General features: G+C 44.8%; 1 pseudogene; it reads right to left on the reverse strand.

Moving 5' to 3' along the window:
* LOC124038463 overlaps positions 1–23,135 on the reverse strand; it is a 961,073-nt pseudogene that overhangs the window by 443,049 nt on the left and 494,889 nt on the right.

Genomic DNA, 23,135 nt, shown 5'->3' on the forward strand with positions numbered 1-23,135 from the left:
AAAACATCTCCATGTGCACAGCTATCTCTATCTCTGCACTCCTCATTGTGTTTCTCAATGAAATTGAGCAGGCCTGTCAAGTTGAAGGGGTCATCTATGTCATTGTGTGGGACAATGTCACATTCCACCATGTAGAGTTGGTTCAGGAATGGTTTCAGGCTCATCCCTAATCGTTGCCCTATTCCTGCCGCCGTACTGTCCATTCCTCAACCCTATTGAGGAATTGTTGTTCAGCATGGAGTTGGAAGGTGTACGATCACCCTTCCAATGAGCAAGCCACCCTCCTTTTGGCCATGGATGAAGAATGCGACATCAATGCAGACCAATGTCAAGACTGCATTTGCCATGCCAAAAGGTTTTTCCCACTCTGCAGGAACAATGGAGACATTCACTGTGATGTGGATGAGAATTTCTGGCCAAATGCTCAAGACAGGCTTGATACAAATTAATGTGTGCTAAGCTTTGTTTAATTAGTTTATTTAATTTCTTACATTTGATTACAGACAGTACACCTATGTTGCACTTATAATCTAAAAATATATATATATTTTTGGGCATGAATGATTGTAGAGGATGTCTTCATTGATCACACATGTCACGCATACTCACTCTCTGGCCTCTAGGTCATCAGGCTGCTGATTATCCCACACATCTGTCACCATCGTCTCGTGCACCTGCACCTCATGACACTCACCTGGACTCCATCACCTAGATTATCTTCCCTATATCTGTCACTCCTCTTGGTTCTTTCCTCAGGTGTTATTGATGGTGTTTTCACGTTGGTGTGTTACGTTTATTTATTAAAACACTCACTCTCTGACCTTGCTTCCCGACTCTCAGTGCACTCATTACAATTCTGTCATTACAATTATGTTTTGGTGATTAAAACTTCTTAAGGTATAGGGGGCAGCATTTTCACTTTTGGATAAATAGCGTGCCCAATTTCAACTTCCTGCTACTCATGCCAAGAATATATGATATGCATATTATTAGTATTATTATTTGGACAGAAAACACTCTGAAGTTTCTAAAACTGTTTGAATCACATCTGTGAGTATAACATAACTTATGTAGCAGGCAAAACCGAGGACTAACCGTTCAGAATTGTTGTTTTTTAGGTCTCTGTCTGTTCAGTGGTTTTCATTGGGAAACAATATTTTTTAGGAACTTTTTCAGTTCCTACCGCTTCCACTGGATGTCACCAGTCTGTGGAATTTGGATGAGGTTATTCCTTTGTGCAATGAAGAAGTAAGGCCATCTAGGAACTGCGTAACACTGTTGAGAGTTGCGCAAGACTTGAAAAGTAGCTTGGTTTGTTGTCTTCCTGTATTGAACACAGACCCGTCTTCAATTTGATCAATTTTTTTATGTTTAAAAATACCTAAAATTGTATTACAAAAGTAGTTTACAGGCAACTTTTGAAATATTTGTTAGTGACGTTGCGCAATTTGGAAGATGTTTTTTTCTGGATCAAACGCACCAAATAAATTGACATTTTGGATATATATGGATGGAATTAATCAAACAAAAGAACTGATTGAGATGTTTATGGGACACATTGGAGTGCTGAAATATGCTACCCTCTTTGTTTACTGTTGTGCTATCATCAGATAATAGCTTCTTATGCTTTTGCTGAAAAGCCTTTTAAAAATCTGACTTGTTGGCTGGATTCACAACGAGTGTAGCTTTAATTTAGTATCGTACATGTGTGATTTAATGAGTTACATACATTTAGTTACATACATACATTACATTTATATCATTTTATTTGAATTTGTCACGCTGCATTTTTACTGGCTTTTGGCCAAGTGGGATGCAAGCGTCCCCTATACCATATTAAACCAATGTCCTCATTACATTCCACAATAAATGTATATTTTAAATCAATGGTTGTGTTGAGAGATGTTTCAATCCAAATAAACACACAATGACAGGTTTTGAATGAAAGACTGGCTGAGTTACAAGTGTGACCAGTTTGGAGTTTTGTACAAATAGTTGTGAAAATGTACCACATACTTATGAAAATGGTAAATCAAATCAAATCAAATTTTATTTGTCACATACACATGGTTAGCAGATGTTAATGCGAGTGTAGCGAAATGCTTGTGCTTCTAGTTCCGACAATGCAGTGATAACCAACAAGTAATCTAACTAACAATTCCAAAACTACTGTCTTATACACAGTGTAAGGGGATAAAGAATATGTACATAAGGATATATGAATGAGTGATGGTACAGAGCAGCATAGGCAGGATACAGTAGATGGTATCGAGTACAGTATATACATATGAGATGAGTATGTAAACAAAGCGGCATTGTTAAAGTGGCTAGTGATACATGTATTACATAAGGATGCAGTCGATGATATAGAGTACAGTATATACGTATGCATATGAGATGAATAATGTAGGGTAAGTAACATTATATAAGGTAGCATTGTTTAAAGTGGCTAGTGATATATTTACATAATTTCCCATCAATTCCCATTATTAAAGTGGCTGGAGTTGAGTCAGTGTCAGTGTCAGTGTGTTGGCAGCAGCCACTCAATGTTAGTGGTGGCTGTTTAACAGTCTGATGGCCTTGAGATAGAAGCTGTTTTTCAGTCTCTCGGTCCCAGCTTTGATGCACCTGTACTGACCTTGCCTTCTGGATGATAGCGGGGTGAACAGGCAGTGGCTCGGGTGGATGATGTCCTTGATGATCTTTATGGCCTTCCTGTAACATCGGGTGGTGTAGGTGTCCTGGAGGGCAGGTAGTTTGCCCCCGGTGATGCGTTGTGCAGACCTCACTACCCTCTGGAGAGCCTTACGGTTGAGGGCGGAGCAGTTGCCGTACCAGGCGGTGATACAGCCCGCCAGGATGCTCTCGATTGTGCATCTGTAGAAGTTTGTGAGTGCTTTTGGTGACAAGCCGAACTTCTTCAGCCTCCTGAGGTTGAAGAGGCGCTGCTGCGCCTTCTTCACGACGCTGTCAGTGTGAGTGGACCAATTCAGTTTGTCTGTGATGTGTATGCCGAGGAACTTAAAACTTGCTACCCTCTCCACTACTGTTCCATCGATGTGGATAGGGGGGTGTTCCCTCTTCTGTTTCCTGAAGTACACAATCATCTCGTTAGTTTTGTTGACGTTGAGTGTGAGGTTATTTTCCTGACACCACACTCCGAGGGCCCTCACCTCCTCCCTGTAGGCCGTCTCGTCGTTGTTGGAAATCAAGCCTACCACTGTTGTGTCGTCCGCAAACTTGATGATTGAGTTGGAGGCGTGCGTGGCCACGCAGTCGTGGGAGAACAGGGAGTACAGGAGAGGGCTCAGAACGCACCCTTGTGGGGCCCCCGTGTTGAGGATCAGCGGGGAGGAGATGTTGTTGCCTACCCTCACCACCTGGGGGCGGCCCGTCAGGAAGTCCAGTACCCAGTTGCACAGGGCGGGGTCGAGACCCAGGGTCTCGAGCTTGATGACGAGCTTGGAGGGTACTATGGTGTTGAATGCCGAGCTGTAATCGATGAATAGCATTCTCACATAGGTATTCCTCTTGTCCAGGTGGGTTAGGGCAGTGTGCAGTGTGGTTGAGATTGCGTCGTCTGTGGACCTATTTGGGCGGTAAGCAAATTGGCTGACCGGGAGGTCCATGGGGCAACACATAATTGGCCTAGCGTTGTCCGGGTTAGTGAGGGTTTGGCCGGTAGGGATATCCTTGTCTCATTGTGCACTAGCGACTCCTGTGGCAGGCTGGGCACAGTACACGCTAACCAGGTCGCCAGGTGCACAGTGTTTCCTCCAACACATTGGTGTGGCTGGCTTCCAGGTTGGATGTGCGCTGTGTTAAGAAACAGTGCGGCTTGGTTGGGTTGTGTTTTGGAGGACGCATGGCTTTCGACCTTCGTCTCTCCCGAGCCCGTACAGGAGTTGTAGCGATGAGACAATTAGATACCAAGAAATTGGGGAGAAAAGGGGTAAAAAATAATAGAACCAGGTTCTATTTTAGCACCTGGCTACGCAGACGCTTGTTGACACGCAAGAAATTTGGATTAAATGATTGATTAACATGTATGTGTACATGTATTTTGCAATGCTTGCGCCCGTAACGCGAGAGGTGTGGTCAGCATGTAAGGCACACCGGAAAATTATATTTGAGGTGTAGCTTAGAGTAGGCGTTACTCAAAAATGTCAAGCTGATACAACTCAAATCTGGACCACCTACAGCAGGGGTGGGCAACTCCAGTCCTTGAGGGCCAGATTGGTGTCACACATTTTCTCCATCTCCAGCAAACACAGCTGATTAATGAAATTGCATTCTAATCTGAAGATCATGATTAGTTGATTATTGGAGTCAGGTGTGTTAGCTGGAGCTGGGGCAAAACTGTTACACCAATCAGGCCCTTGAGGACTGGAATTTCCCACCCTTGCACTACAGGGTCACAGTGAAATTGGTTTGAGTAATGACCACAAAATCACTTTAAAAACTATTAAGGCTACGGGATTCTTCAAAAGTTTTGAGTAATGACAGCACATTGGGGTTTACAGTGTAGTGCAATGTGCTGTCATCACTCAAAACGTTTGAGGAAACCCATTGCACTTAATATGTATGTGGACAGTGTACCTGCCTTTCAGAGTGATTTGTACTCAGTTTACAATGCACAATGAAGATACTGATTTGAGAAAAAACTCAGAATAAATTCCCAACACTTCCAGAGGTTTCTCAACTCAAAGGGTTTGAACACTAATTACATTCTAATACATACATCTAGTAAATCCCAGGGTTTGATTAGGCCAGTGGCATGCCTCGGAGACACATAAACACACACACACACACACACACACACACACACACACACACACACACACACACACACACACACACACACACACACACACACACACACACACACACACACACACACACACACACACACACACACACACACACACACACACACACACACACACACACACACACACACACATCAATGACGGAAGACATATCCAGGAAACACCATTACTCATCCAAAGGGAACCTTTTTTTATTAAAGCTAAATTACACACATACACACAACCAAACAGCGAATATATTACTGAAACACACACACATGCACTTTTCAATCATAGTGTAACCTGTTGTTCTCCTGTTGCTTACTGACATCACCACAGGGACACAGAAACCTCTGTATTATCACAATCTAATTGACTCCGCTGCATTCTGGATTCCCCATATGGCAGAGAGCGGAGTCATTACACACACACACACACACACACACACACACACACACACACACACACACACACACACACACACACACACACACACACACACACACACACACACACACACACACACACACACACACACACACACACACACACACACACACACACACACTCAGCAGAACACAGCCTCTTCCAGCTACATTAGGGCTAAGTGCATTTGACACAGAAGGAGATGAACATGTTGTCGTGTTTGTGTTTGTGTGTGTGTGTGTGTGTGTGTGTGTGTGTGTGTGTGTGTGTGTGTGTGTGTGTGTGTGTGTGTGTGTGTGTGTGTGTGTGTGTGTGTGTGTGTGTGTGTGTGTGTGTGTGTGTGTGTGTGTGTGTGTGTGTGTGTGTGTGTGTGTGTGTGAGAGAGAGCTTGAGTGTGTGTCTGTTAATGTCCCACAGTTTTCCCATTTCCCCTAAGATGAGAGACAATAGATAATAACACAGAGATATTGGACTGGCTACAAAGTTTGGGGAATGAGTCAACTTTATATTTTCACACACACACACTAGTATAGTTTCTGGTGACGTTTGGGGAACCTGAGTCTATTCCACCACCAGATCTCATATGTACGTCAACATGTACAGTATTCATGCAAGAAAACTTCCATCAGCACACACACACAACACACACTCATGCACGCACACTAAGAGGGGCAAGAGAGAGAGAGAGAAAAGCTGACTTAAACATTTTTCTCAATTTCACAAAAGCAGCCGTGCCGGTGTCAACATGATGAATGAGAAAATAAGGATAGCGAGGGGAGAGAGAGCTTCTTCTTTTTTACACACGCTCATACACGCACATGCACACACTCAAACATAATTTCAAGTTCAGATGACTTCAACTTATTTTGGGTGGTAGACCTCATTAGAATAATACCCAACATGTTAATATACTGATTTTGCTAGGTTAAAGTTCATATAAGGAAATCTGTCAATTTAAATGAATAAATTAGGCCCTAATCTATGAAGTTCACATGATTGGGCAGGTGTGCGTGTGGGGTTGCAGCTATGGGTGGCCTGAGAGGGCATAGGCCCATCCATTTGGGAGTCAGGCCGACCTGTTGGTTGGTTGACACAACTAAGTGCACTGCCAGTTTTGAAAATGGTGAAACATCAGAGACATGAGCAAGAGACAGATAGGAACATAATGTTCCCTACTGTGATCTCTATTATATAATTTCAAAGACTTAGTCAGTTCTGAAATGGGTTATTTTCAAAGTAGTCATTGCGAGTGTACAGGAAGTAAGGCATCCAGGTTAAAGAAAACTACAAGTTTAGATTTTCTGACGATCAAAAACTTGTCCTCTCCACTAATTTGTCAAAACAACTTGAATAGCTTTGTTAGGACAATTAAGTAAAACCACATTGATTTTACTAAAAGTATGCAGTTCACTCAAGTTATTACATCCAAATTTGTCAGTTCCACTGACTTTACGAGGTTAAGCTAAAATTAACTCAACACAAAATCTTGTAATACTTCATATTACATTTTAAGGCAGCCAGGTTACAGACTTTTCTTTAAAGGTCCTGAACATTCATTCTGAAAAGTACTTTTATCTCATGGCTAACGTGCCAGAAAGTTTGAAAAGACTAGCTGAGTGGGCAGGGAGCATATATTCATGAGCTTGCCTTGACTGACAGCTCTTTGAAACGCCCATGTCAAGCAACTTGGATGCAGTGAGCGGAGGAAGCAGTAAAATCATCTCAAGCACATTTGGTGAAACACAAAGCAACCCAGACATCAAAATTGCATCAATTATATATATATTTTTATACATCTCCTGTTTGTCATGTCTCTTATGATGCGACTCACACCAGCACTAACGGATGTGTTGACATGACAACTGTGTCAGAGTTTTGAGCAACCCTACCCTTTTGTTCCATGCTGGCTGAAGACCTAGTTAGCCAGTAACTATCTCACGCCAGACACAGATGAAAGGGGAAATATATCTTTGCCATAGATTAATAAGGGTAAACTTGGAATATATTTGCTATATAAACCATGCCCCTCTGGAAATCCGACTTACCCTTAATAATGATTCCAAGTGTTTGACTTTGGCGAGGAGACCAGTAACTTTATGATCAAACGTTATCAACGTAGAGGCAACAGTAGTTTTTCATACTTTGATCTGGTTTCCTTCAAATCTCATCCAATATCATGAAAAACATGATTGACTGTTCATGACCTTTAAGTCCCAACAAATATATCTATATTTTAGTTTACAGTGCATATGCATCCACACATACACACGAAGCCACACATTTTTATTACTTTATTTCTGCATAGGTCATTAAACAGGTGCGAGCAGATTTTAACAAGCAGTTTCAGCATTTTACTGTATTTGATTGAAAATATGCACGATCACAAAAGACATGTGTGTGTGTGTGTGTGTGTGTGTGTGTGTGTGTGTGTGTGTGTGTGTGTGTGTGTGTGTGTGTGTGTGTGTGTGTGTGTGTGTGTGTGTGTGTGTGTGTGTGTGTGTGTGTGTGTGTGTGTGTGTGTGTGTGTGTGTGTGTGTGTGTGTGTGTTTGTATGCGAGCGAGCGAGAGAGGAAGAGGATGAGAGAAAAGATAAATGTTTGGTACCACCTGCTGGTCACACTATGGGAGACCAGAGAATGAGACCAGGCTGCGATCTAAATGCCACATTATTCCTGTTATAAGTGCACTACTTTTGAACAGGTCCCATAGGGTCTTAATATATTTACTTTCTAAATACAGATATCATCACCATATGATACATTTGGCATCATATGACACAAAACACTGCATCATATGATGCAAAATGTATCATACAGTGACGATTTCTGGATTTGAAAGTTCGATATCCTGAAAACTTGATTGCTGATAAGCAAGACCTTTTGGGACTATGTCAACAATGGAATAATGAACCAAACAGTAAAATAGAGCTTTTTCCTTTATTGCCTACACTTAAACACTTCTACATTTGACTGTATGCAACAACTTCGAAATTTGAGGTTTGAGAAACATGGATGAATGTCTAATTCTGATTTGAGACTGTTATCACTAGTTGGTGTACCCCCAGCTGGGCTGGGCTGGTGTGTGTGTGTGTGTGTGTGTGTGTGTGTGTGTGTGTGTGTGTGTGTGTGTGTGTGTGTGTGTGTGTGTGTGTGTGTGTGTGTGTGTGTGTGTGTGTGTGTGTGTGTGTGTGTGTGTGTGTGTGTGTGTGTGTGTGTTTGTGTGTGTTTGTGTGTGCTTGCATATGCATGTGTGTGCTAACCCCAATATCTGATATATTATGTCATTACTTGTGGTTTCACTCATTAATGATTGTACTGACCCCTATGCACTCAACTCAAGCATTAGTGTTGCAGATACGGGACACTGTTGCGTTATTCAAGGGAATTGGCTAGCACTATACACTCATCTTAGATTAAAGTGTTTGCTACACAAAGGGATTTAAAGATGGACAACATGTATAGTAACCTACCAGCTCTAACAGTCTCATGTCAGAACTAGATGTTCATCCATGTTCCACAAAAATCAAATTTTAAAGTTGTTCCAAACGTCAAATTTTGAAGTGTTGAAGGTTACGTTTAGGCATTAACTCCGAATTTTTAAGGTTAAAGTTAAGGTTTGGGATAGGCTTAAAATAACAAGATCAAAACAACTTTCTATCACTCGATTCAAAACTTGGAATAAGAGGCAGATACTTACGCCCTTCCACAACGCCCAAGCAAAACCGAAACCTACTTGATGGTAACAGCTCTCACTGTTGCCCCTAGTGGCATAATCTCCAGACGTCCTCAGAAGTTAGTTCCGGCGCCGACAGAGATGGCCGCCTCGCTTCGCGTTCCTAGGAAACTATGCAGTTTTTTTTACGTGTTATTTCTTACATTGGTACCCCAGGTCATCTTAGGTTTCATTACATACAGTCGAGAAGAACTACTGAATATAAGAGCAGCGTCAACTCACCATCAGTACGACCAAGAATATGACTTTCACAAAGCGGATCCTGTGTTCAGCCTTTCACCCAGGACAACGGAATGGATCCCATCCGGCGACCCAAAAAAACGACTTTGAAAAAGAGGGAAACGAAGCGGTCTTCTGGTCAGACTCCGGAAACCGGCACATCGTGCACCACTCCCTAGCATACTTCTCGCCAATGTCCAGTCTCTTGACAACAAGGTTGATGAAATCCGAGCAAGGGTAGCATTCCAGAGGGACATCAGAGACTGTAACGTTCTTTGCTTCACGGAAACATGGCTCACTGGAGAGATGCTATCGGAGTCGGTGCAGCCAGCTGGTTTCTCCACGCATCGCCGCCGACAGAAACAAACATCTTTCTGGTAAGAAGAGGGGCGGGGGCGTATGATTCATGGTTAACGAGACGTGGTGTGGTCACAACAACATACAGGAACTGAAGTCCTTCTGTTCACCTGATTTAGAATTCCTCACAATCAAATGTCGACCGCATTATTTACCAAGGGAATTCTCTCCGATTATAATCACAGCCGTATATATTCCTCCCCAAGCAAACACATCGATGGCTCTGAACAAACTTTATTTGACTCTTTGCAAACTGGAATCCATATATCCTGAGGCTGCATTCATTGTAGCTGGGGATTTTAACAAGGCTAATCTGAAAACAAGACTCCCCAAATTGTATCAGCATATCGATTGCGCAACCAGTGCTGGAAAAACCTTAGATCATTGCTATTCTAACTTCCGCGACGCATATAAGGCCCTGCCCCGCTCTCCTTTCGGAAAAGCTGACCACGACTCCATTATGTTGCTCCCTTGGGTACAGACAGAAACTAAAACAAGAAGCTCCCGCGCTGAGGTCTGTTCAACGCTGGTCAGTCCAATCTGATTCCACACTCCAAGACTGCTTCCATCACGTGGACTGGGATATGTTTCGTATTGCATCAAACAACAACAATGATGAATACGCTGATTCGGTGAGCGAGTTCATTAGAACGTGCGTTGAATATGTCGTTCCCATAGCAACGATTAAAACATTCCCAAACCAGAAACCGTGGATTGATGGCAGCATTCGCGTGAAACTGAAAGCGAGAACCACTGCTTTTAATCAGGGCAAGGTGACCGGAAACATGACCGAATACAAACAGTGTAGCTATTCCCTCCGCAAGGCAATCAAACAAGCTAAGCGTCAGTATAGAGACAAAGTAGAATCTCAATTCAACGGCTCAGGCACAAGAGGTATGTGGCAGGGTCTACAGTCAATCACAGATTACAAAAAGAAAACCAGCCCCGTCACGGACCAGGATGTCTTGTTCTCAGGCAGCCTAAATCACTTTTTTTGCCCACTTTGAGGACAATACAGTGCCACTGACACGGCCCGCAACCAAAACATGCGGACTCTCTTTCACTGCAGCCGACGTGAGGAAAACATTTAAACGTGTTAACCCTCGCAAGGCTGCAGGCCCAGACAGAGCTTGCGCAGACCAGCTGGCCGGTGTGTTTACGGACATATTCCATCAATCCCTATACCAGTCTGCTGTTCCCATATGCTTCAAGAGGGCCACCATTGTTCCTGTTCCCAAGAAAGCTAAGGTAACTGAGCTAAACGACTACCGCCCCGTAGCACTCACTTCCTTCATCATGAAGTGCTTTGAGAGACTAGTCAAGGACCATATCACCTCCACCCTACCTGACTCCCTAGACCCACTCCAATTTGCTTACCGCCCAAATAGGTCCACAGACGATGCAATCTCAACCACACTGCACACTGCCCTAACCCATCTGGACAAGAGGAATACCTATGTGAGAATGCTGTTCATCGACTACAGCTCGGCATTTATCACCATTTAACACCTTCCAAGCTCGTCATCAAGCTCGAGACCCTGGGTCTCGACCCAGCCCTGTGCAACTGGGTACTGGACTTCCTGACGGGCAGCCCCCAGGTGGTGAGGGTAGGCAACATCATCTCCACCCCGCTGATCCTCAACACTGGGGCCCCACAAGGGTGCGTTCTGAGCCCTGTTCACCCACGACTGCGTGGCCACGCACGCCTCCAACTCAATCATCAAGTTTGCGGACGACACAACAGTGGTAGGCTTGATTACCAACAACGACGAGACGGCCTACAGGGAGGAGGTGAGGGCCCTCGGAGTGTGGTGTCAGGAAAATAACCTCACACTCAACGTCAACAAAACTAAGGAGATGATTGTGGACTTCAGGAAACAGCAGAGGGAACACCCCCCTATCCACATCGATGGAACAGTAGTGGAGAGGGAAGTAAGTTTGAAGTTCCTCGGCGTACACATCACAGACAAACTGAATTGCTCCACCCACACAGACAGCATCGTGAAGAAGGCGCAGCAGCGCCTCTTCAACCTCAGGAAGCTGAAGAAATTCGGCATGTCACCAAAAGCACTCTCAACCTTCTACAGACGCACAATCGAGAGAATCCTGGCGGGCTGTATCACCGCCTGGTACGGCAACTGCTCCGCCCACAACCGTAAGGCTCTCCAGAGGGTAGTGCAGTCCGCACAACGCATCACCAGGGGCAAACTACCTGCCCTCCACCTACACCTACACCACCCGATGTCACATGAAGGCCATAAAGATCATCAAGGACAACAACCACCCGAGCCACTGCCTGTTCACCCCACTATCATCCAGAAGGCGAGGTCAGTACAGGTGCATCAAAGCTGGGACCGAGAGACTGAAAAACAGCTTCTATCTCAAGGCCATCAGACTGTTAAACAGCCACCACTAACAGTGAGTGGCTGCTGCCAACACACTGACTCAACTCCAGCCACTTTAATAATGGGAATTGATGGGAAATGATGTAAAATATATCACTAGCCACTTTAAACAATGCTACCTAATACAATGTTTACATACCCTACATTATTCATCTCATATGTATATGTATATACTGTACTCTATATCATCTTCTGCATCTTTATGTAATACATGTATCACTAGCCACTTTAACTATGCCACTTTGTTTACATACTCATCTCACATGTATATACTGTACTCGATACCATCTACTGTATCTTGCCTATGCCGCTCTGTACCATCACTCATTCATATCTTTATGTACCTATTCTTTTTCCCCTTACACTTGTGTCTATAAGGTAGTAGTTTTGGAATTGTTAGCTAGATTACTTGTTGGTTATTACTGCATTGTCGGAACTAGAAGCACAAGCATTTCGCTACACTCGCATTAACATCTGCTAACCATGTGTATGTGACAAATATAATTTGATTTGATTTTGACATGGATGGACGTCGAATACTGACACGAGTGACCTGGTTGAAAGTAACACCATTACAGCATTGATGAATGTGGTGCTTAATAAAACACATATCCTGTTAGTTTTAAAAGGACCATCAACTAACACTATCTATCGCTGCATCCAATCAAGATGTCTTCTCCGAAATGAATTTTGAGTGTTGATTGGTCCCCAGATGTACAAACTAATACAAACTGCCCCAGTTACGCTGATAGCTCATTTCGGACTGGTCCAGCTCTCATGACTATTGTTTTGTTAATGTTCCTAAGGCCCTAACAAGTTTATTTTCAGCATATTAATAATTCACAGCTAGTCTTAATGATAATAGCTACCACAGCCATACAGAGCTGGTTGTTAAGAATGCTGCATTATTAACACTGATAAACAGTGGTAGAATAATGGTGGAATGGGGAGGAAGGATAGTGGATAATACAATCGCCATCACACTGCACACTGCCCTATCCCATCTGGACAAGAGGAATACCTATTTAAGAATGCTGTTCATTGACTATTGCTCAGCATCCAACACCATAGTACTCTCCAAACTCATCATTAAGCTTGAGGCCCTGGGTCTCAACCACACCCTCTGTGATTGGGTCCTTGACTTTCTGACAGGCCGCCCCCAGGTGGTGAAGGTAGGAAACAACATCTCCACTTCGCTGATCCTCAACACGGGCACTCCACAAGGGTGCGTGCTCAGCCCCCCTCCTGTACTCCCTGTTTACCCATGATGGCGTGGCCATGCACACCTCCAACTCAATCATCAAGTTTGCAGACGACACAACAGTAGCAGGCTTGCTCACCAACAGGGAGGAGGAGGGGGCACTCGGAGTGTGGTGTCAGGAAAACAACCTCTCACTCATTTTCAACAAATCAAAGGAGATGATAATGGACTTCAGGAAACAGCAGAGGGTGCACCCCCCTATCCACATCGATGGGACAGCAGTGGAGAAGGTGGAAAGTTTAAAGTTCCTCGGCATACACATCACTGACAAACTAAGATGGTCCATCCACACAGACAGTGTGGTGAATATGGCGCAACAGCGCCTCTTCAACCTCAGGAAGCTGAAGAAATTTGGCTTGTCACCTAAAACCCTCACAAACTTCTACAGATGCACAATTGTATCACCACCTGGTACGGCAACTTCTCTGCCAACAACTGCAGGGGTCTCCAGAGGGTGGTGCAGTCTGCACAACGCATCACCAGGGACAAAATACTTGCCCTTCAGGACACCAACAGCACCCGATGTCAAATGAAGGCCAAAAAGATCATCAAGGACAACAACCACCCTAGCCACTGCCTGTTCACCCTGCTAGCATCCAGAAGGCGAGGTCAGTAGAGGTGCATCAAAACTGTGACCGAGAGACTGAAAAATAACTTCTATCTCAAGGCCATCAGACTGTTAAACAGCCATCACTAACACAGAGAGGCTGCTGCCTACATACAGACTTGAAATCATTGGCCAATGGATCAATGGACCACTAGTCACTTTATTAATGCCACTTTAATAATGATGTTTACATATCTTGCATTACTCATCCCATGTATATACTGTATTTTATACCATCTATTGCATCTCGTCTATGCTGGTCGCTCATGGCCCATCCACATATTTATATGTTCATATTCTTTTTCCATCCCTTTACTTAGTGTGTATTAGATAGATGTTGTGGAATTATGAGATTAATTGTTAGATATTGCTACATTGTCAGAAATAGAAGCCCAAGCATTTTGCTACGCTCACAATAACATCTGCTAACCACATGTATGTGACCAATAAAATGTCACTTGATTTGATTTGATTTGACACTGTGTTTTGGTACGGTGATGTCCAGTGCATCTAATTAGCATTTAACACTCACACGAATCCCATAACAATTACAGAGAGAAGGCTGGAGAGAGAGAGGGAAATGGAGGAGAGTGTGATGAGCATGACAGAGGGATGAAGTGTGAAACAGTAGTGGGGATGCTTTTAGCCTCTCCGGCAGAGGAGTGTGATGAGCATGACAGAGGGATGAAGTGTGAAACAGTAGTGGGGATGCTTTTAGCCTCTCCGGCAGAGGAGTGTGATGAGCATGACAGAGGGATGAAGTGTGAAACAGTAGTGGGGATGCTTTTAGCCTCTCCGGCAGAGGAGTGTGATGAGCATGAAAGAGGGATGAAGTGTGAAACAGTAGTGGGGATGCTTTTAGCCTCTCCGAGCAGACAGAGGGGAGTGTGATGAGCATGACAGAGGGATGAAGTGTGAAACAGTAGTGGGGATGCTTTTAGCCTCTCCGGCAGAGGAGTGTGATGAGCATGACAGAGGGATGAAGTGTGAAACAGTAGTGGGGATGCTTTTAGCCTCTCCGGCAGAGGAGTGTGATGAGCATGACAGAGGGATGAAGTGTGAAACAGTAGTGGGGATGCTTTTAGCCTCTCCGGCAGAGGCGTGTGATGAGCATGAAAGAGGGATGAAGTGTGAAACAGTAGTGGGGATGCTTTTAGCCTCTCCGGCAGAGGCGTGTGATGAGCATGACAGAGGGATGAAGTGTGAAACAGTAGTGGGGATGCTTTTAGCCTCTCCGGCAGAGGAGTGTGATGAGCATGACAGAGGGATGAAGTGTGAAACAGTAGTGGGGATGCTTTTAGCCTCTCCGGCAGAGGAGTGTGATGAGCATGAAAGAGGGATGAAGTGTGAAACAGTAGTGGGGATGCTTTTATCCTCTCCGGCAGAGGAGTAATGACCTATTACAGAGCCAATTGTAGACAGTGTATTGCAGAGTTGGCATTGCACACACAAATTGGTAATATTTCCATGCCAGGGGCCTAAACACAGCATTATATTAGAAGATTCCAGCACTCTGGACCTTGAATAAGCACCACTCTACAACCATATAAATGCTTATTATAGAGCTTGATGCAATGATGTGCTTGTTGCAATTGATATACAGTATTTTGCTTGATAGTGAACTCTGATTCCAGGGGTTTGTATTTCTCTGATTGTCCTTCAGATTGTTCTAACAATTGACAAGCCTACATAATGCATTCCATCTGGCACCATATTCCCATTATAGTGCACGGTTAACTAAGGTTAGGGTTAGGTTTAGGCATTAACCCCGAAATCTTAAGGTTAGGCATTAACGCTGAATGGTTAAGATTCCGGATACCCTTAAAACAAAAATTGACTTCCTGTTGCTGGATTTGAACTTGCAACATTTGAACTTGCAACATTTGAATTAAGATGCAGATGCCTACCCCGATAACCCATCCCCCTAGCCAACCCAAAACCTACTTGAAGGTAACAGTGCTCACTGTTGTCCCTAGTGGCCGGTTTCCACATCATCTCCCGACGTCCTCAGGCATGGATGGACGTCGAATCCTGACTTGTATCATGGGTGACCTGGCTGGGTACACACACTTTGCATGCCATCCCTTCATCAAGGTCATTGCAATACGAGCAGCAGATGCCATTCTGCTTAGACAACCCACGTATCCTCTGTTTGTCGCTCTCTCCGTGCTTCAAAGAACTCCCAACTCTTTCCAACAAGCTCCACTTTGAAAAACACAACTTTGTAATTAGAGCGGTGTCAGTGCGATTGTGATGTTGGCCGTTGATTTGGCCTGGGGGGCCGTTGAATAGCACTGATACTGCCTCAATCAGGAACTGGCTTAATTGGAATTAGAGAGAGAGGGGAGCAGTTGAGGAGATCTGTGATGTAGGAGAATGGGGGAGAAATCTGCAGATAGTGTGTGTGTGTGTGTGGGGGGGGGGCGTGCGTGTTGGGTGTGGGTGTGTGATGGGGTAGAATGGAGTCAAATCACTGCAACAGGAACAAACCACGACGCCGTGTCACTGGCATCAATCAATAAAGACTTGGAGGAATGAGCATGGCTGATAGGAGATGGGGTCTGAAATGTCTCTTGAATATATAGTATGTTCAGATTTAATCAGATAATCTTAGACACCCCACAGCTGGAAAAATTAAATTAAATAACCATCCTACTCTCTATAGATACCATTGTATTTTTTTATTAAAGATTTACAAGAAGGACCTACCTAACTATATAATGTAGATGTGGCAGCCTATGAGAATATTGGAAGCATGGCTTATTGGAGGCATGCGTTTAAGAAAGCTATTTTGGGGCACCCGTTGGAGTAAATGTCATTCCAGTTCATCATATTAAGTTTGTACAGTAGAACCATCCCATTTCTTCCCATGTTTATGCATATTATGTATTCAATATAATGTTAATAACATTGCTTTATTTAACTAGGCAAGTCAGTAAAGAACAAATTCTTAATTACAATGCCGGCCTAGGAAAGTGGGTTAACTGCCTTGTTCAGGGACAGAACAACAGATTTTTACCTTGTCAGTTCTGGGATTCAAACCAGCAACCTTTCGGTTACTGACCCAACGCTCTAACCACTAGACTACCTGCCACCCCAATATATATAGTAATAAAGTGTTAACTATTCCAACTTTGGGATTTGCTCAGAGATGAGTTTATTAGTCACATGCTCAGTGTCACAGGTGTAATTTCAGGGTACAGTGAAATTCTTAAGCTCCCAGCTGCAGAGTTCCTCAAGTCACCACTAATTCAAGAGTGTACTGAAGGGAAACAACACCGTGTAGGAACTTCCACCGGTATAAATGGGTTGTGATTGATCTGTTGTCGCGGCGATTAGATTGCCATTGACAGGGGACTAGAAGGGGCCCCTGGGGGACTGACAGGTCACTCCTGAGGAACAATCACCTGCACTTTTATTCAACTGTATGCAATTGGAAACACAATGACACACACATGCAAGCTTGCACACACATGCAACACACACACACACACACACACACACACACACACACACACACACACACACACACACACACACACACACACACACACACACACACACACACACACACACACACACACACACACACACACACACACACACACACACACACAATCTGTTTTCCCGGGCCAAAATGTGCCATGTGAAAGCCTATTATTATATGACAAAAGGAAAGAATGAATGAGCATCTTACAAAGACCTTACATTTCCGATGTCAGCAAAGTAAATACCAAGTCAGTGAATCAAGTGTTTCCCCACAGGCTCGTAGGGCAAAGCACTGCTAACAGGCAACAGAGAGATGTGACTAATCTCCCACTCAATGTGACCAATAGCCAAAATGTCAGTGTAAATCAAAAATAGTTCCACCATGCCCAGGATGACCCCAGGGCTCTCTACTGTACGGCTCTCTACCAACCCTCCATCTCTCTCTCCCTCATCTTCCTATCTCCCTTTCCCTCCTTTTTTCATTCTCTAGCTTCTCTCTCCCTCTCAGCTATGGCTCCTTATCAAACCACATGTCATAGTTTCACTTAGAAATTCAAAGTTTTATGGATGAACATCTATTTTTGCTGCATTCATTCTGCATGGTTACGGGGTTAATTACAGAGAAAAATACAACTCAAAGGGTTAAGTTTAGGTATTAATTCTGAGTTAAGGTTATGGCTATGATTTGGTATTCTCACGCCTTGCTAGCACATTGTAAACTTCCATGGAGCAGTGGTCAGAGCAGCTTTGACCTGAGTAGCGCACTTTGCCGCCAACCATCATAACTTTGTGCCAGGGCAACAGAAAGGCATATATCGACGTTCTCAGGACCTTTCCAAATATCCAAAATAGAAGTCTAGTGATCAGCCTGCCCTACCAACCCTCACCCACAGAGCCATCTCAATATCTCTCCCTCCCTCTCTCCTTGTACCAACCCTCCCCTTCCCCCACAATCTCCTCTCCCATATCACCTTCTCTCCCCCCCCCCCTTCTTCTTTTCCCATGCAAACACAGAACAGCTGCAAGCCGGCCTAAAGTATGAAGAAAAATGCCAGGTGGCTATTTGTAAATAATCTGCAATTAATGTGCGTTATTAATAATAGATGACCTGGTTGTTACTGTAGAGATTTATACAGATGGTGGTGAAGGGATCTTCTAGTCCTCTTTTTCAATTAAGCATGGTCAGAGAGATAGATTGAGAGAGAGAGAAGAGAGAGAGAGAGAGAGAGAGAGAGAGAGAGAGAGAGAGAGAGAGAGAGAGAGAGAGAGAGAGAGAGAGAGAGGAGAAATTACAGAGGAGAGCAAGAGAGAGAGATGAGTGAGAGAGAGAGAGAGAGAGAGAGAGAGAGAGAGAGAGAGAGAGAGAGAGAGAGAGAGAGAGAGAGAGAGACAGAGAGAGAGAGAGAGACAGAGAGAGAGAGAGAGAGAGAGAGGAGAAATGAGTGGTGAGAGAGAGAGTGAGAGAGAGAGAGAGAGAGAGAGAGAGAGAGAGAGAGAGAGAGAGAGAGAGAGAGAGAGAGAGAGAGAGAGAGAGAGAGAGAGAGGATGTCGCTCGGCAGGCTGAATTAAAGAGGCTTTTTGTAGCATTTAATAGCCATTCATTGGCGGACTGCTGACACAGTGTGAGAGCGGCGCTCGGCTCAGCTAGCCCAGGATTTATAGCTGGCTCTAATGGGCATGCCCAGAACCAAAGGACTGCAGTCAGCACATTACCTCTCTCTGCCGCTCCCACTCAACCCACACACACAGGGAGGAGCACACACACACAGGGAGGAGCACACACACACAGGGAGGAGCACACACACACAGGGAGGAGCACACACACACAGCACACACACACAGGGAGGAGCACACACACACAGGGAGGAGCACACACACACAGGGAGGAGCACACACACACAGGGAGGAGCACACACACAGGGAGGAGCAAACACACACAAGATTTCAAGTGCGGAGGCAGGCACACGCGCACACACACAGTTTTATTTTTATTGATCACACACCTGTGAGGACATACACTTGTGCACACACACACCCGCACGCACACACACACACACCCACACACACACTGACCTGCCCAGCTTGGGTTATCCATACAGCTGACAGTGGCGAGTGAGGGGACTTCTGTGCTGCCCTGAAGGAGACACAAACATTACAACAACATTAGTACAAACATCACAACAGTGCTAGTACAATAATCCCTGAAAGGCAAACCAACTTGATAAAAACATGACTTTGATAGTCATCCTCATCATCATCGTTAATTCTATGTGAAGAATGATGATTGGCAAAGTTTATGTCTTGTATTTAAAGAAATAGTGATATTGCCAACTACAACCTCTACACTCTTAGAAAAAAGGGTTCCAAAAGGGTTTTTGCAGAGGGACAGGGTTCTACCAAGAACCGTTTTGATCAGAAGAACCCTTTTTGTAAGAAAATGGTTTCTTGTAAGGCAAATGGTTCTACCTAGAACCTTTAACATACTGATAACCGTTTTTTGGAAGAAAGGGGTCTTTGAAGATTCTTTGGAAGGTATGAAGGATTCTTTGGGAGGCAAGAAGATTCTACATAGAACCATATATAATATTTCCCAGCATGCTCTATCACAGGGAGATTTTCAGAATGGTTTATTTTACTGTAATATCTGTGTTTTTGCGTTGCTTGGTTGATAAATGTTATGCTACACAAAGATAAACAACAGTTTTCTAAACAAATCCAATCTGTTAGAATTGGGTTTATTGAACCCGTTACTGAGATGGTTGTTCCAGTTTAGATGAGTGAGGTAGTCTCTTGTTCTGAATGCAAATTGTGGGAGATTAACATTTTCACTTGTTGGATATGCCAACTCTGGCTAGATTCCAACAGGAATTACATATCACTTGGCAAGCTTGCATAATGTGACTTGCAGTCCTGCTGTGGCCTGTAAACCAGGAGATTCATGACACCCCTGTGTTAGGCTATAAGTTGACCCTGTATTGTCTTAAATCATTACATTTCAAAGGCTAGTAAGGCTGGTGGAACTGTTCATCAATGGTTCTAGGAAGAACTCAACAAAGAAAGAAGGGTTGTTGGTAGAACCCTTTGTAGACGGTTCTTAGAAGAACTGTTAGATATTATAATGGTTCATGATGAAACCCTTTTTAGAGGGTTCTAGGCAGAACCCTCCATAGAGGGTTCTAGGTAGAACCATATACATGGGGTTTATTGAAGAAACCTACTTAGTGTTCTGTCAGGATTTGGCCAGGGTTGTTCCGGTTTTGGTCACTAGATGCCCCCATTGTGCCTTTTGACCTTTGTTTTCCCTTGATCCCCATTATTATTTGCACCTGTGCCTTGTTTCCCCTGATTGTATTTAAACCCTTTGTTTTACTCAGTTCTTTGCTCTATGTTTGTATGTTAGCACCCAGCCCTAGTACTCTGTGAGCTCTTGTTGATCCCGGTGGACTCTCTTGTGGAGTTCTGTTTTATGTTCTTGTTTGTTTGTTTTTTAGTATCTTTTGAGGCTTTTTGTGCTGTGCCTTCCACCTTGTGGATTTGCCTTTTTGTCTTGGAGGATTGCCTTTGTTCTTGTGGAATTCCTTTTGAGGTTGTGGAGTTACATGTTTTCCTGAAGAACTTCACTTTTTACTTCATTAAATACACCGTCTCAAGTACTGCTGTGTCTGCCTCATCCTTCTGGGTTCTGCTGACTATTCGTGGCTCAGTTGGTTTAGTGACTGTTTCTCACTCCGGAGACCCGGGTTCGTAACCTGGTCCTGACAGAAACACAGAGCCAGAAATGAACCCAGAGGCAGCCAGTTCCCAGGACCTTGTTGCCATGCTGTCCCACCACCAGGAGACTGTCCAACGCCACGAAGCTGCCCTGGTTCAGCAAGAGGCCTTAATGGCTAGACATTCTCATCTTCTGTCGGAGATGCTGACTTCCATAAAGCAGATATCTGATCGACTTACCCCGGCAACAGTACCCGTCCCAGTACCTCAGATTCACGTACCCATGGCAGTTAACCCTCTGGCTGAACCTTGTCTTCCACCTCCCCAACGGTTCTCAGGTGATCCAAGTGCTTGTAAAGGGTTTCTCACCCAATGTTCTCTCTCCTTTGAGCTGCAACCCTCGTCGTTCCCCACCGACCGGTCTAAGATCGCATATATCATCACCCTGCTGTCGGAAAAAGCCCTGCCCATAGTTCCTGCTGTGCCAGCTACTCTGCCTTTGCTGAGGAATTCAAACGAGTGTTTCAAGGCCCAAGCAGTGGTCCTGATTCAGCCAAACAGCTCCTGACTCTCCACCAAGGTCGGCGCAGCGTGACGGACTATGCCATCCAGTTCTGCACGGTGGCAGCAGCGAGTGGCTGGAACAACGAGGCGCTCACGGTGTGCTTTCTGAAAGGACTTTCCGACACTATCCAAGATGAACTGGCCACTCGGGAACCACCGGACAACCTCGAGTCCCTGATCAAGTTGGCCTCACGCATTGACCAGCGTCTGAGAGAGAGAGAACTCAACCGTAGACCTCTAGCCCCTATCAGTCCCAGCTCCGAGTCCCCACCTTTATCCTCGCTGGCTCCACCGGAACCCATGCAGAATGGACGCATCTCCCAGGCTGAGAGAGACCGCCGGATGAGGGAGCGACGCTGTCTATATTGCGGCAAACCGGGCCATTTCCGTTCCACGTGTCCCGGGCTCCAGGGAAACGCTCTGTCCCGTACAGACCGGGGGGAACTGTAAGGGGAAACATAACCTCCTCCCATCCGTCCAACTCCCGTCTGCTCATTCCAGTCATCCTTTCCTGGGACAACCACAAGCTTCACCTTCAAGCCTTGGTAGACTCTGGAGCCGCAGGTAACTTCATGGATGGTGTCTGGGCGAAGGAGAATGGCGTTCCCTCTGAACCTCTAAGTGACCCCATGAGGGTTACTACATTGGATGGAAGCCCTTTGGGATCTGGACTTGTCACTCATGTCACTACCTCCTTGCGACTTTCAGTTTCACAACACCAGGAATTGATGAACTTTCATTTGATCTCCTGTTCCGAGTTCCCTCTCGTCCTTGGATACCCCTGGCTTCACAGCCATAACCCTCACATCGACTGGTCTGTGGGCACTATCAAGCAGTGGGGTCCTACGTGCCAAGCTTCTTGTATTTTCCCGAATTGCCCAGAGTTCTACCCCGAGTCTTTAGAATCCATCGACCTGACCCGAGTTCCCGAGTGTTACCATGACCTCAAACTGGTATTTAGCAAACAGAGGGCCACCATGCTACCACCCTATAGACCTTATGATTGCCCCATCGAACTGTTTCCGGGCACTTGCACACCCAGGGGTCGGATCTTTTCACTATCTCCACCCGAACGAGCTGCTATGGATACCTACATCAAGGACGCTCTCGAAGCAGGCCTCATGTGTCCATCTACCTCCCCGGCGGGAGCAGGGTTTTTCTTTGTGGCCAAGAAAGACGGTGGATTACGTCCTTGCATCGACTACCGGGGACTCAATGCCATAACCGTCCGTAACCGTTACCCGCTACCCCTTATGGCCACAGCCTTCGAGCTGCTCCAGGAAGCAGTTGTTTTCACTAAGCTTGACCTGCGGAACGCATACCATCTTGTGCGGATCAGACCTGGTGACGAGTGGAAGAACGCTTTCAACACGCCTACTGGTCACTATGAATACTTAGTGATGCCCTTCGGCCTGACCAACGCCCCAGCGGTGTTCCAAGCGCTCATAAACAATGTTCTTAGAGATTTGCTTAACATATTTGTGTTCGTTTACTTGGATGACATCCTAATCTTTTCGAGCTCTCTTCAAGAACACACAAAGCATGTCAGACAAGAA

The sequence above is a fragment of the Oncorhynchus gorbuscha genome, linkage group LG06 (genome assembly GCF_021184085.1).
Source record: "Oncorhynchus gorbuscha isolate QuinsamMale2020 ecotype Even-year linkage group LG06, OgorEven_v1.0, whole genome shotgun sequence".
In the NCBI taxonomy this organism is placed as follows: Eukaryota; Metazoa; Chordata; class Actinopteri; order Salmoniformes; family Salmonidae; genus Oncorhynchus; species Oncorhynchus gorbuscha.